The sequence below is a fragment of the Oncorhynchus masou genome, chromosome 13 (genome assembly GCF_036934945.1).
Source record: "Oncorhynchus masou masou isolate Uvic2021 chromosome 13, UVic_Omas_1.1, whole genome shotgun sequence".
In the NCBI taxonomy this organism is placed as follows: Eukaryota; Metazoa; Chordata; class Actinopteri; order Salmoniformes; family Salmonidae; genus Oncorhynchus; species Oncorhynchus masou.
In genome coordinates, this window is record NC_088224.1 from 6,355,947 (window position 1) to 6,367,857 (window position 11,911).

Genomic DNA, 11,911 nt, shown 5'->3' on the forward strand with positions numbered 1-11,911 from the left:
GAGCCTGTCACAACCGAGCCTGTCGTAACCGAGCCTGTCACAACCGAGCCTGTCGTAACCGAGCCTGTCACAACCGAGCCTGTCACAACCGAGCCTGTCATAACCGAGCCTGTCATCACCGAGCCTGTCACAACCGAGCCTGTCATAACCGAGCCTGTCACAACCGAGCCTGTCACAACCGAGCCTGTCACAACCGAGCCTGTCGTAACCGAGCCTGTCACAACCGAGCCTGTCGTGGCCCGGGCCTGTCACAACCGAGCCTGTCGTAACCGAGCCTGTCACAACCGAGCCTGTCGTAACCGAGCCTGTCACAACCGAGCCTGTCATAACCGGGCCTGTCATCACCGAGCCTGTCACAACCGAGCCTGTCGTAACCGAGCCTGTCACAACCGAGCCTGTCACAACCGAGCCTGTCGTAACCGAGCCTGTCATCACCGAGCCTGTCACAACCGAGCCTGTCGTAACCGAGGCCTGTCACAACCGGGCCTGTCACAACCGAGCCTGTCACAACCGAGCCTGTCATAACCGAGCCTGTCATCACCGAGCCTGTCACAACCGAGCTTGTCGTAACCGAGCCTGTCACAACCGAGACTGTCACAACCGAGCCTGTCACAACCGAGCCTGTCATAACCGAGCCTGTCATCACCGAGCCTGTCACAACCGAGCTTGTCGTAACCGAGCCTGTCACAACCGAGCCTGTCATCACCGAGCCTGGTAGCAGAGAGACAGATCCGTCTAGTCAGCAGGGTTATTCAGTGTGGTAGCAGAGAGACTTTATGACAGGCTCGGCGAGATAAATCACGCTGCTGTGTGCTGCTGCTCGGCCATGGAAACCCATTTCATGAAGCTCCCGACGAACAGTTATTGTGCTGATGTTGCTTCCAGAGGCAGTTTGGAACTCGGTAATGAGTGTTGCAACCCGAGAACAGAACTCATTTTTACGCGCTAAGCGACTCAGCACTCAGCGGTCCCGTTCTGTGAGCTTGTGTGGCTTACCACTTCGCAGCTGAGCCGTTGTTGCTCCTAGACATTTCCAGACTTTTCGCCATGTAGTGTATTTATTCATAATCAGACGAAATATCACAAGAGGTAAATAGTAATAATGTTAAAAACAATGTAAAAGAAGCATTTTCATATCCCTGACAAACGGGAGAAATTGATCAGGAGGAATAGACCCATGTTACCATGACGACGTAGACGGCCTTTGCTGGGCGCTGCTTTTGTTTGTGTTTACTCCTGCTGCCGCTTCTTTAACTCATCATAACTCATTTAACTCATCGTATTTAACTCATTGTTTCTTTAACTCATCCACCCGCTGCATAACGTCAGTGTTCAAAGGATCCTCAGCTGTCTTCCTCTTCCTGGCCACTGGAGCTGGTTCAGGGAGATGATGGCGGAGGTTGATGGGAGATGCAGGTCAACGTGTGCGTTCTCAGACGGTGGGTTGGGTGCTGGTGAGAAGAGCTTGGGCTTTAGGGAGAGGGGGCAGGATCGGTGATGAACCAGACCAGGGTGGTGATGAACCAGGCCAGGGTGATGAACCAGACCAGGGTGATGAACCAGGCCAGGATCGGTGATGAACCAGGCCAGGATCGGTGATGAACCAGGCCAGGATCGGTGATGAATCAGACCAGGGTGATGAACGAGGCCAGGGAGGTGATGAACCAGACCAGGGTGATGAACCAGGCCAGGATCGGTGATGAACCAGGCCAGGGTGATGAACCAGGCCAGGGTGATGAACCAGACCAGGGTGATGAACCAGGCCAGGATCGGTGATGAACCAGGCCAGGATCGGTGATGAACCAGGCCAGGATCGGTGATGAATCAGGCCAGGATCGGTGATGAACCAGACCAGGATCGGTGATGAATCAGGCCAGGATCGGTGATGAACCAGACCAGGGTGATGAACGAGGCCAGGGAGGTGATGAACCAGACCAGGGTGGTGATGAACCAGGCCAGGGTGATGAACCAGACCAGGGTGATGAACCAGACCAGGGTGATGAACCAGACCAGGGTGATGAAAGAGGCCAGGGTGATGAACCAGACCAGGGTGATGAACCAGACCAGGGTGATGAACCAGACCAGGGTGATGAACCAGGCCAGGGTGATGAACCAGACCAGGGTGATGAACGAGGCCAGGGTGATGAACCAGACCAGGGTGATGAACCAGACCAGGGTGATGAACGAGGCCAGGGTGATGAACCAGACCAGGGTGATGAACCAGACCAGGGTGATGAACGAGGCCAGGGTGATGAACCAGACCAGGGTGATGAACCAGGCCAGGGTGATGAACCAGACCAGGGTGATGAACCAGGCCAGGGTGATGAACCAGGCCAGGGTGATGAACCAGACCAGGGTGATGAACCAGACCAGGGTGATGAACCAGGCCAGGGTGATGAACCAGACCAGGGTGATGAACCAGACCAGGGTGATGAACCAGGCCAGGGTGATGAACCAGACCAGGGTGATGAACCAGACCAGGGTGATGAACCAGACCAGGGTGATGAACCAGGCCAGGGTGATGAACCAGACCAGGGTGATGAACCAGGCCAGGGTGATGAACCAGACCAGGGTGATGAACCAGACCAGGGTGATGAACGAGGCCAGGGTGATGAACCAGACCAGGGTGATGAACCAGACCAGGGTGATGAACGAGGCCAGGGTGATGAACCAGACCAGGGTGATGATGAACCACCTGTAGATGGGTCATCGGGGTTCTACTCTGTCTCTGGACAGTCCTAAACACCACTCCCCTCCCACACCTACAAGCAGATGACCAATACATTAGAATACATTTGAATATATTAGATAATATATTAGGCTACTTTGAGTTAAAATGCTTACTCAAAACAACTGATTATTATTAAACTACTCTGTTATACCACGTTTGATTCTCCTGCGACTTCCCTGCCATCTACACACACGACATGACATTGAGTATTGTTCAAGTAGACTGTGATTTTCTCCATCTCTCTCTCTCTCTCTTTCTAGTTTAATTATGTATTCATTATTAACCCTTTCCACTTTCTGTTAATTTCTCTCATTTTTTTGTTAGTGTTCTTCAATCCTTCAGCTTTGTCTCTCTAATCAAAAGCAGATCAATTCAGTATCAAATTACATGGTACCTCACTGTAATTAATTAAAACAGTTAGATAACAAACCTTTGTGACACACACACACACACACACACACACACACACACACACACACACACACACACACACACACACACACACACACACACACACACACACACACACACACACACACACACACACACACACACACACACACACACACACACACACACACAAACACACGTACGAACACACACTCAGACACACACACATTAAAACACACGGCCGATAGAGATGGTCGCCTCACTTCTCGTTCTTAGGAAACTATGCAGTATTTTTTTTCATGTATCATTTACTACCCAATGAAATCTCAAGTCTTATTACATAGAACTATTGGATATAAGAGCGACGTCAACTTACCAACATTACGACCAGGAATACGACTTTCCCGAAGTGGATCATCTGTTTGGACCTCCACCCTGGACATGGGATCTAATTCCAGTAGTCGACCCAAAACAACGGCACCACAGAAGGGGCAGGCGAAGCGGCCACCTGGTCAGGCTCCGTAGACGGGCACATCGCCCACCACTCCAGAGTATAATACCAGCCAATGTCCAGTCTCTTGACAACAAGGTAGATGGAATTCGAACGAGGGTTGCCTTCCAGAGAGACATCAGAGATTGTAACATTCTCTGTTCCACGGACACATGGCTCTCTCAGGATTGGTTTATCCACCGGGCTACTCCATGCATCGCGCCGACAGAGATAAACATCTCTCTAGAAAGAGTAAGGGAGGAGGTGTATGCTTTATGATTAACGTCTCATGGTGTAATCATAACAACATACAGGAACTCAAAACCTTCTGCTCACCCAACCTATAATTCCTTGCAAATAATTGTCGGCCATTTTACCTATCAAGAAAATTCTGGTCAGTTATAGTCACAACTGTGTACATTCCCCCTCAAGCAAACACCAAGGCGGCCATCAAGGAACTTCACTGGACTCTATGCAAACTGGAAACCATATATCCTGAAGCTGTATTTATTGTAGTTGAGGATATTAACAAATAAAATTTGAGAACAAGGCTACCTAAATTCCACCAGTATATTGATTGCACTAATAATACCCTCAACCACTAGTAATACCCTCGACCACTGCTACTCTAACTTCTGCAATGCATACAAAGCCATCCCCCGCCCTCCCTTCGGCAAGTCCGACCACGACGCCATCTAGCTCACACCGTCTTATAGGCAGAACTTCATACAGGATGTTCCAGTGACGAGAACCATTCAACACTGGTCCGACCAACCGGAACCCACGCTTCAAGATTGTTTCGATCACGTGGACTGGAATATGTTCCAGTTAGCCTCAGAGAATGACATTGATCCATACGCTGACTCGGTGAGTGCGTTTATAAATAAGTGCATTGGAGATGTTGTACCCACTTTGACTATTAAAACCTACCCAGAAACCGTGGATGGATGGCAGCATTCGCGCCAAAACTGAAAGCTTGATCCACCGCATCTAACCATGGTCTGGGAATATGGCTAAATATCAACAGTAGTTATTCCCTCCGCAAGACAATCAAACAAGTCGAAATGCCGGTACAAGGACAAGGTGGAGTCACAATTCAACGGCTCAGACACGAGACGTATGTGGCAGTGTCTACAGGAAGTCACGGACTACAAAAACAAAAACTGCCACGTCACGGATACCGACGTCACGCTTCCAGACAAACTAAACACCTTCTTTGCCCGCTTTGAGAATAATACAGTGCCACTGATGCGGCCCACTACCAAACACTGCGGCCCTCCCTCTCCTTCTCCGTGGCCGACGTGAGTAAAACATTTAAACGTGTTAACCCTCGCAAGGCTGCTGGTCCAGACGGCATCCCCAGCCGCGTCCTCAGAGCATGCTGGTGTGCTTACGGACATATTCAATCGCTCCCTTGTCTCCACATGCTTCAAGATGGCTACCATAGTTCCTGTACCCAAGAAGTCAACGATAACTGAACTAAATGACTACCGCCCCGTAGTACTCACTTCTGTCATCATGAAGTGCTTTGAGAGACAAGTCAAGGATCATATCACCTCCACCCTACCTGACACCCTAGACCCACTCCAAGTTGCTTACCGCCCCAACAGGTCCACAGATGACACAATCACCATCACACTGCACACTGACCTAACCCATCTGGACAAGAGGAATACCTATGTACGAATGCTGTTCATTGGCTGCAGCTACAGCTCAGCATTCAGCACCATAGTACCCTCCAAGCTCATCATCAAGCTGGAGGCCCTGGGTCTCAACCCCGCCCTGTGCAACTGGGTCCTGGACTTTCTGACGGGCCGCCCCCAGGTGATGAAGGTAGGAAACAACATTTCCACTTCGCTGTCCCTCAGCACTGGGGCCCCACAATGGTCGGCGACTGGGGCCCCCTCCTGTACTCCCTGTTCACCCATGACTGTGTGGCCATGCACGCCTCCAACTCAATCATCAGGTTTGCAGACGACATAACAGTAGTGGGGCTTGATTACCAACAACGACGAGATGGCCTACAGGGAGGAGGTGAGGGCCCTCGGAGTGTGGTGTGACCCCGCTGTCATCCAGAAGGCGAGGTCAGTACAGGTGCATCAAAGCTGGGCACCCGAGAAAGACAGTTTCTATTTCCAGGCCATCAGACTGCTAAACAGCCACCACTAACTCAGAGAGGCTGCTGCCAACATACAGACTACCCCTATGCCATCTAAACAGCCACCACTAACTCAGAGAGGCTGCTGCCAACATACAGACTACCCCTATGCCATCTAAACAGCCACCACTAACTCAGAGAGGCTGCTGCCTACATACAGACTACCCCTATGCCATCTAAACAGCCACCACTAACTCAGAGAGGCTGCTGCCCACATACAGACTACCCCTATGCCATCTAAACAGCCACCACTAACTCAGAGAGGCTGCTGCCCACATTGAGACTCAATCACTGGACACTTTAATAATAATGCCACTTTAATAATGTTTGCATATCTTACAATACTCATCTCATATGTATATACTGTACTCTATACCATCTACTGCATCTTGCCTGTGCCACTCGGCCATCCCCTATCCATATAATTTTATGTACACATTCTCCTTCATCCCTTTAGATTTGTGTGTATCAGGTTGTTGTTGGTGAATTGTTAGATATCACTGCACTGTTGGAACTAGAAGCACAAGCATTTCACTACACTCGCAATAACATCGGCTAACCGTGTGCATGTGACCAATAACATCTGCTAACCGTGTGCATGTGACCAATAACATCTGCTAACCGTGTGTATGTGACCAATAGGATTTGATTTGATTTGACAAAGACGTTTGAGGAGATCACACCATATTTCAAGTACCTCAGTGAACCAACTCTGCTCTCTGGTTATTTGTGTAAATGTTTGTCTTCTAAATGAATCTTGTGGTTTCCTACAGCACTGTCTTTGCCATGTCTTTAACACACCTATATATAGGCTATACAGGCCTAACTCTAAATGAATACACTGCTATCCGTATGTGCAGTGATTATGGGGGAACAGGTGGAGCCTGTGGTGTACAGAGAAAGCACACTACCGAGTGCACTGCCTGTCTTATAAAAGGGTTTAGTACAGCTCTAGCCATCAAGGGTTGGGCTTAATTCCATTTCAATTCCAGACAATTCAATAAGTACAATGAAATTCTAATTCCAATTCTCTTCAATGCTTTTCAATTAGGAACATTTGGAATTGGAATTTTGGTTAACTTTCTGAATGGACTGGAATGGAAATGGAATTGACCCTAATCCTGCTGTCCTGTCCTGTCTGAGCGTGTTTGGAGCTGGGTTGCCCTTAATGGAGTGAATTAGAGAAATTAAACCACTAATCTAGACACACACACATACACTTCTTTTTGATTCCTTTCTGAGATATCCACATTTAGGACAGCATACGTATGGGACCGTAACCACTTTTGGTGCGTGTGTGTGTGTGTGTGTGTGTGTGTGTGTGTGTGTGTGTGTGTGTGTGTGTGTGTGTGTGTGTGTGTGTGTGTGTGTGTGTGTGTGTGTGTGTGTGTGTGTGTGTGTGTGTGTGTGTGTGTGTGTGTGTGTGTGTGTGTGTGTGTGTGTGTGTGTGTTTGTGTGTGTGTGTGCATGCGTGCGCGTGTGTGTGTGCGTGCGTGTGCGTGTGTGTGTGTTTGTGTGTGCATGTGCGTGCGTGTGTGTGTGCGTGTGTCTATAGGGTAGTAGTGTACTACTTTAGACAAGGGTCTATAGGGTAGTAGTGCACTACTTTAGACCAGGGTCTATAGGGTATTAGGGTACACTACTTTAGACCAGGGTCTATAGGGAGTAGTGCACTACTTTAGACCAGGGTCTATAGGGTAGTAGGGCATTACTTTAGACCAGGGTCTATAGGGTAGTCGTGCACTACTTTAGACCAGGGTCTATAGGGTAGTAGTGTACTACTTTAGACCAGGGTCTATAGGGTAGTAGTGCACTACTTTAGACCAGGGTCTATAGGGTAGTAGGGCACACTACTTTAGACCAGGGTCTATAGGGAGTAGTGCACTACTTTAGACCAGGGTCTATAGGGTAGTAGTGCACTACTTTAGACCAGGGTCTATAGGGTAGTAGTGTACTACTTTGGACCAGGATCTATAGGGTAGTAGGGCACTACTTTAGACCAGGGTCTATAGGGTAGTAGGGCACTACTTTAGACCAGGCACTACTTTGGACCAGGGTCTATAGGGTAGTAGTTCACTACTTTAGACCAGGGTCTATAGGGCAGTAGGGCACTACTTTAGACAGATTTAAATAAGCGCTCAGATACCCGCCATGTGGTGGAGTCAACAGGAGTCAGATAGCCAGATACAGGAGTCATCGTTCAAACAGTTTTAGAAACTTCAGAGTGTTTTCTATGCAATATACTAATAATATACATATCTTAGCTTCTGGGCCTGAGTAGCAGGCCGTTTACTCTGGGCACCTTATTCATCCAAGCTACTCAATACTGCCCCCCAGCCATAAGAAGTAAAATAGTGAAACTTAGCAAAACAAACAATAAACAAACAAACAAACGAAACAACAAACCGTGACAACAGAGGTGCTTCATACACTTACTCAAAACGATATCCCATAACACAGGGGTGGAAAAATGCTACTTAAGTATGATAAATACTAAATAATATATATATTTAAATAATAATAAATTAAATATGATCCCCCAATTAGAGATAGCCAGCTGCCTCTAATTGGGAAACATACCAAAACACCAACATAGAAAAAAAACAAACAAGAACCCACACATCGAAAATATGAACTAGACTAAATCCCTAGTCACGCCCTGACCTACTGTACCATAGAAAATAAAGGGTTCCTATTGGTCAGGAAGATATAACAGCTAACCTCCATGCCTTTTGTTGTGTCTGTTATGTAGCCTTATAACTGGTCTTTATACTGATATGTTTGATTTATTTCACCTTTATATAAGCTTCAGTGATTTTTGCAGTTCGTTCCAGTCATTGGCAGCAGAGAACTGGAAGGAAAGGCGACCAAATGAGGAATTGGTTTTGGGTGGGAGCTGAGATAAGGCGGGGCTTTACCTAGCAGAGACTTGTAGATGACCTGGAGCCAGTGGGTTTGGTGATGAATATGAAGCGAGGGCCAGCCAACGAGAGCGTACAGGTCACAGTGGTGGGTAGTGTATGGGGCTTTGGTGACAAAATGGATGCTACTGTGATAGACTGCATCCAATTTGTTGAGTAGAGTGTTGGAGGCTATTTTATAGATGACATCTCCGAAGTCGAGGATCGGTAGGATGGTCAGTTTTACGAGGGTGAAGGATACTTTGTTGCGATATAGGATTCTAGATTTAATTTTGGATTGGAGTTGCTTAATGTGAGTCTGGAAGGAGAGTTTACAGTCTAGCCAGACACCTAGGTATTTATAGTTGTCCACATATTCTAAGTCAGAACCGCCAGAGTAGTGATGCTGGACGGGCGAGCAGGTGTGGGCAGTGATCGATTGAATAGCATGCATTTAGTTTTACTTGCATTTAAGAGAAGTTGTGGGCCACGGAAGAAGAGTTGTATGGAATTGAAGCTCTTCTGGAGGTTAGTTAATACAGTGTCCAAAGAGGGGCCAGAAGTATACAGAATGGTGTCGTCTGCGTAGAGGTGGTTCAGAGAATCACCAGCACCAAGAGCGACATCATTGATGTTTACTGAGAAGAGAGTCGGCCGAGAATTGAACCCTGCGGCAGCTTTCCAATCTTTGGGAATCTCAGACGATACGAAAGAGAGGTTGAACAGGCTAGTAATAGGGGATGCAACAATTTCGGCAGATAGTTTTAGAAAGAGAAGGTCCAGATTGTCTAGCCTGGCTGATTTGCAGGGGTCCAGATTTTACAGCTCTTTCAGAACATCAGCTATCTGGATTTGGGTACATGAGAAATGGTGGGGGCTTGGGCGGGTTGCTGTGGAGGGTGCAGGGCTGTTGACCGGGGTAGGGGTAGCCAGGTGGAAAGCATGGCCAGCCGTACAAAAATGCTTATTGAAATTCTCAATTATAGTGGATTTATCGATGGTGACAATGTTTCCTAGCCTCAGAGTAGTGGCAGATGGGAGGAGGTGCTCTTATTCTCCATGGACTTTACAGTGTCCCAGAACATTTTTGAGTTAGTACTACAGGATGCAAATTTCTGTTTGAAAAATCTAGCCTTAGCTTTCCAACTGCCTGTGTATATTTGTTCCTAACTTCCCTGAAAAGTTGCATATCACGGGGGCTGTTCGATGCTAATGCAGAACGCCACAGGATGTTTTTGTGCTGGTCAAGGGCAGACAGGTCTGGAGTGAACCAAGGGCTATATCTGTTCCTAGTTCTATATTTTCGGAATGGGGCATGCTTATTTAAGTTGGTGAGGAAGGCACACAGAGAAAGAGAAGAGGGGAGAAGAGGAGGATAGAGGAAACTAATGGAGTGTAAAGTAATGGAGAGAGGAGAAGAGAGGAGGAAAAAGGAGAGGAGGAGAGAGAAGAGGAGAGGATTGGAGGGAGATAGAGAAGAGGATATGACGAGAGAGGAGAGGAGAGACAGGAGGATAGAGGAAACTAATGGAGTGTAAAGTAATGGAGAGAGGAGAAGAGAGGAGGAGAGAAGGAGAAAGGAGTGGATTGGAGGGAGAGAGAGAGAGAGAGAGGAGAGGCGAGAGGGGGAGAGAGGGGGAGAAAGGATTGGAAGAAATATGAGTTGGTAATTTCAGTCACTCACCCACTCCTAAAATGACATTACATCCTCCTAGCAGCTAGCTGTTTTTAGCTTTTTTTCATAAATAGACACGCCAGCTTATTAGCCATGATATGACTGACTTCATTGCCCTTGCTAATTTGATTTTCTTGACATTCCCAGCCTGAGTTACATTCATCCGTTTTTGTTCAAAATATTGAGTCATTGAAACTGAACAAGAGCATTCTTAATGGAGGCTGTAGACGATGTACCAGGTCAGCTGTGATTTACAACCTGTTGGCAATACTTTCTGGAGTATCAAGACATGTATTGGTGAATCATATTACCCCTTGGTGAATCATATTACCCGTTGGTGAATCATATTACCCCTTGGTGAATCATATTAACCCTTGGTGAATCATATTACCCCTTGGTGAATCATATTCACCCCTTGGTGAATCATATTAACCCTTGGTGAATCATATTACCCCTTGGTGAATCATATTAACCCCTTGGTGAATCATATTAACCCTTGGTGAATCATATTACCCCTTGGTGAATCATATTCACCCCTTGGTGAATCATATTAACCCTTGGTGAATCATATTACCCCTTGGTGAATCATATTCACCCCTTGGTGAATCATATTAACCCTTGGTGAATCATATTCACCCCTTGGTGAATCATATTAACCCTTGGTGAATCATATTAACCCTTGGTGAATAATATTAACCCCTTGGTGAATCATATTAACCCTTGGTGAATCATATTACCCCTTGGTGAATCATATTCACCCCTTGGTGAATCATATTAACCCTTGGTGAATCATATTACCCCTTGGTGAATCATATTACCCCTTGGTGAATCATATTCACCCCTTGGTGAATCATATTAACCCTTGGTGAATCATATTCACCCCTTGGTGAATCATATTAACCCTTGGTGAATCATATTACCCCTTGGTGAATCATATTATACAGTATAGATGGTTAATATAGACACTATACAGTATACATGGTTAATATAGACAGTATACAGTATACATGGTTAATATAGACAGTATACAGTATACATGGTTAATATAGACAGTATACATGGTTAATATAGACAGTATACAGTATACATGGTTAATATAGACAGTATACAGTATACATGGTTAATATAGACAGTATACAGTATACATGGTTAATATAGACAGTATACATGGTTAATATAGACAGTATACAGTATACATGGTTAATATAGACAGTATAGATGGTTAATATAGACAGTATACATGGTTAATATAGACAGTATACATGGTTAATATAGACAGTATACAGTATACATGGTTAATATAGACAGTATACAGTATACATGGTTAATATAGACAGTATACAGTATACATGGTTAATATAGACAGTATACATGGTTAATATAGACAGTATACAGTATATATGGTTAATATAGACAGTATACAGTATACATGGTTAATATAGACAGTATACATGGTTAATATAGACAGTATACATGGTTAATATAGACAGTATACATGGTTAATATAGACAGTATACAGTATACATGGTTAATATAGACAGTATACATGGTTAATATAGACAGTATA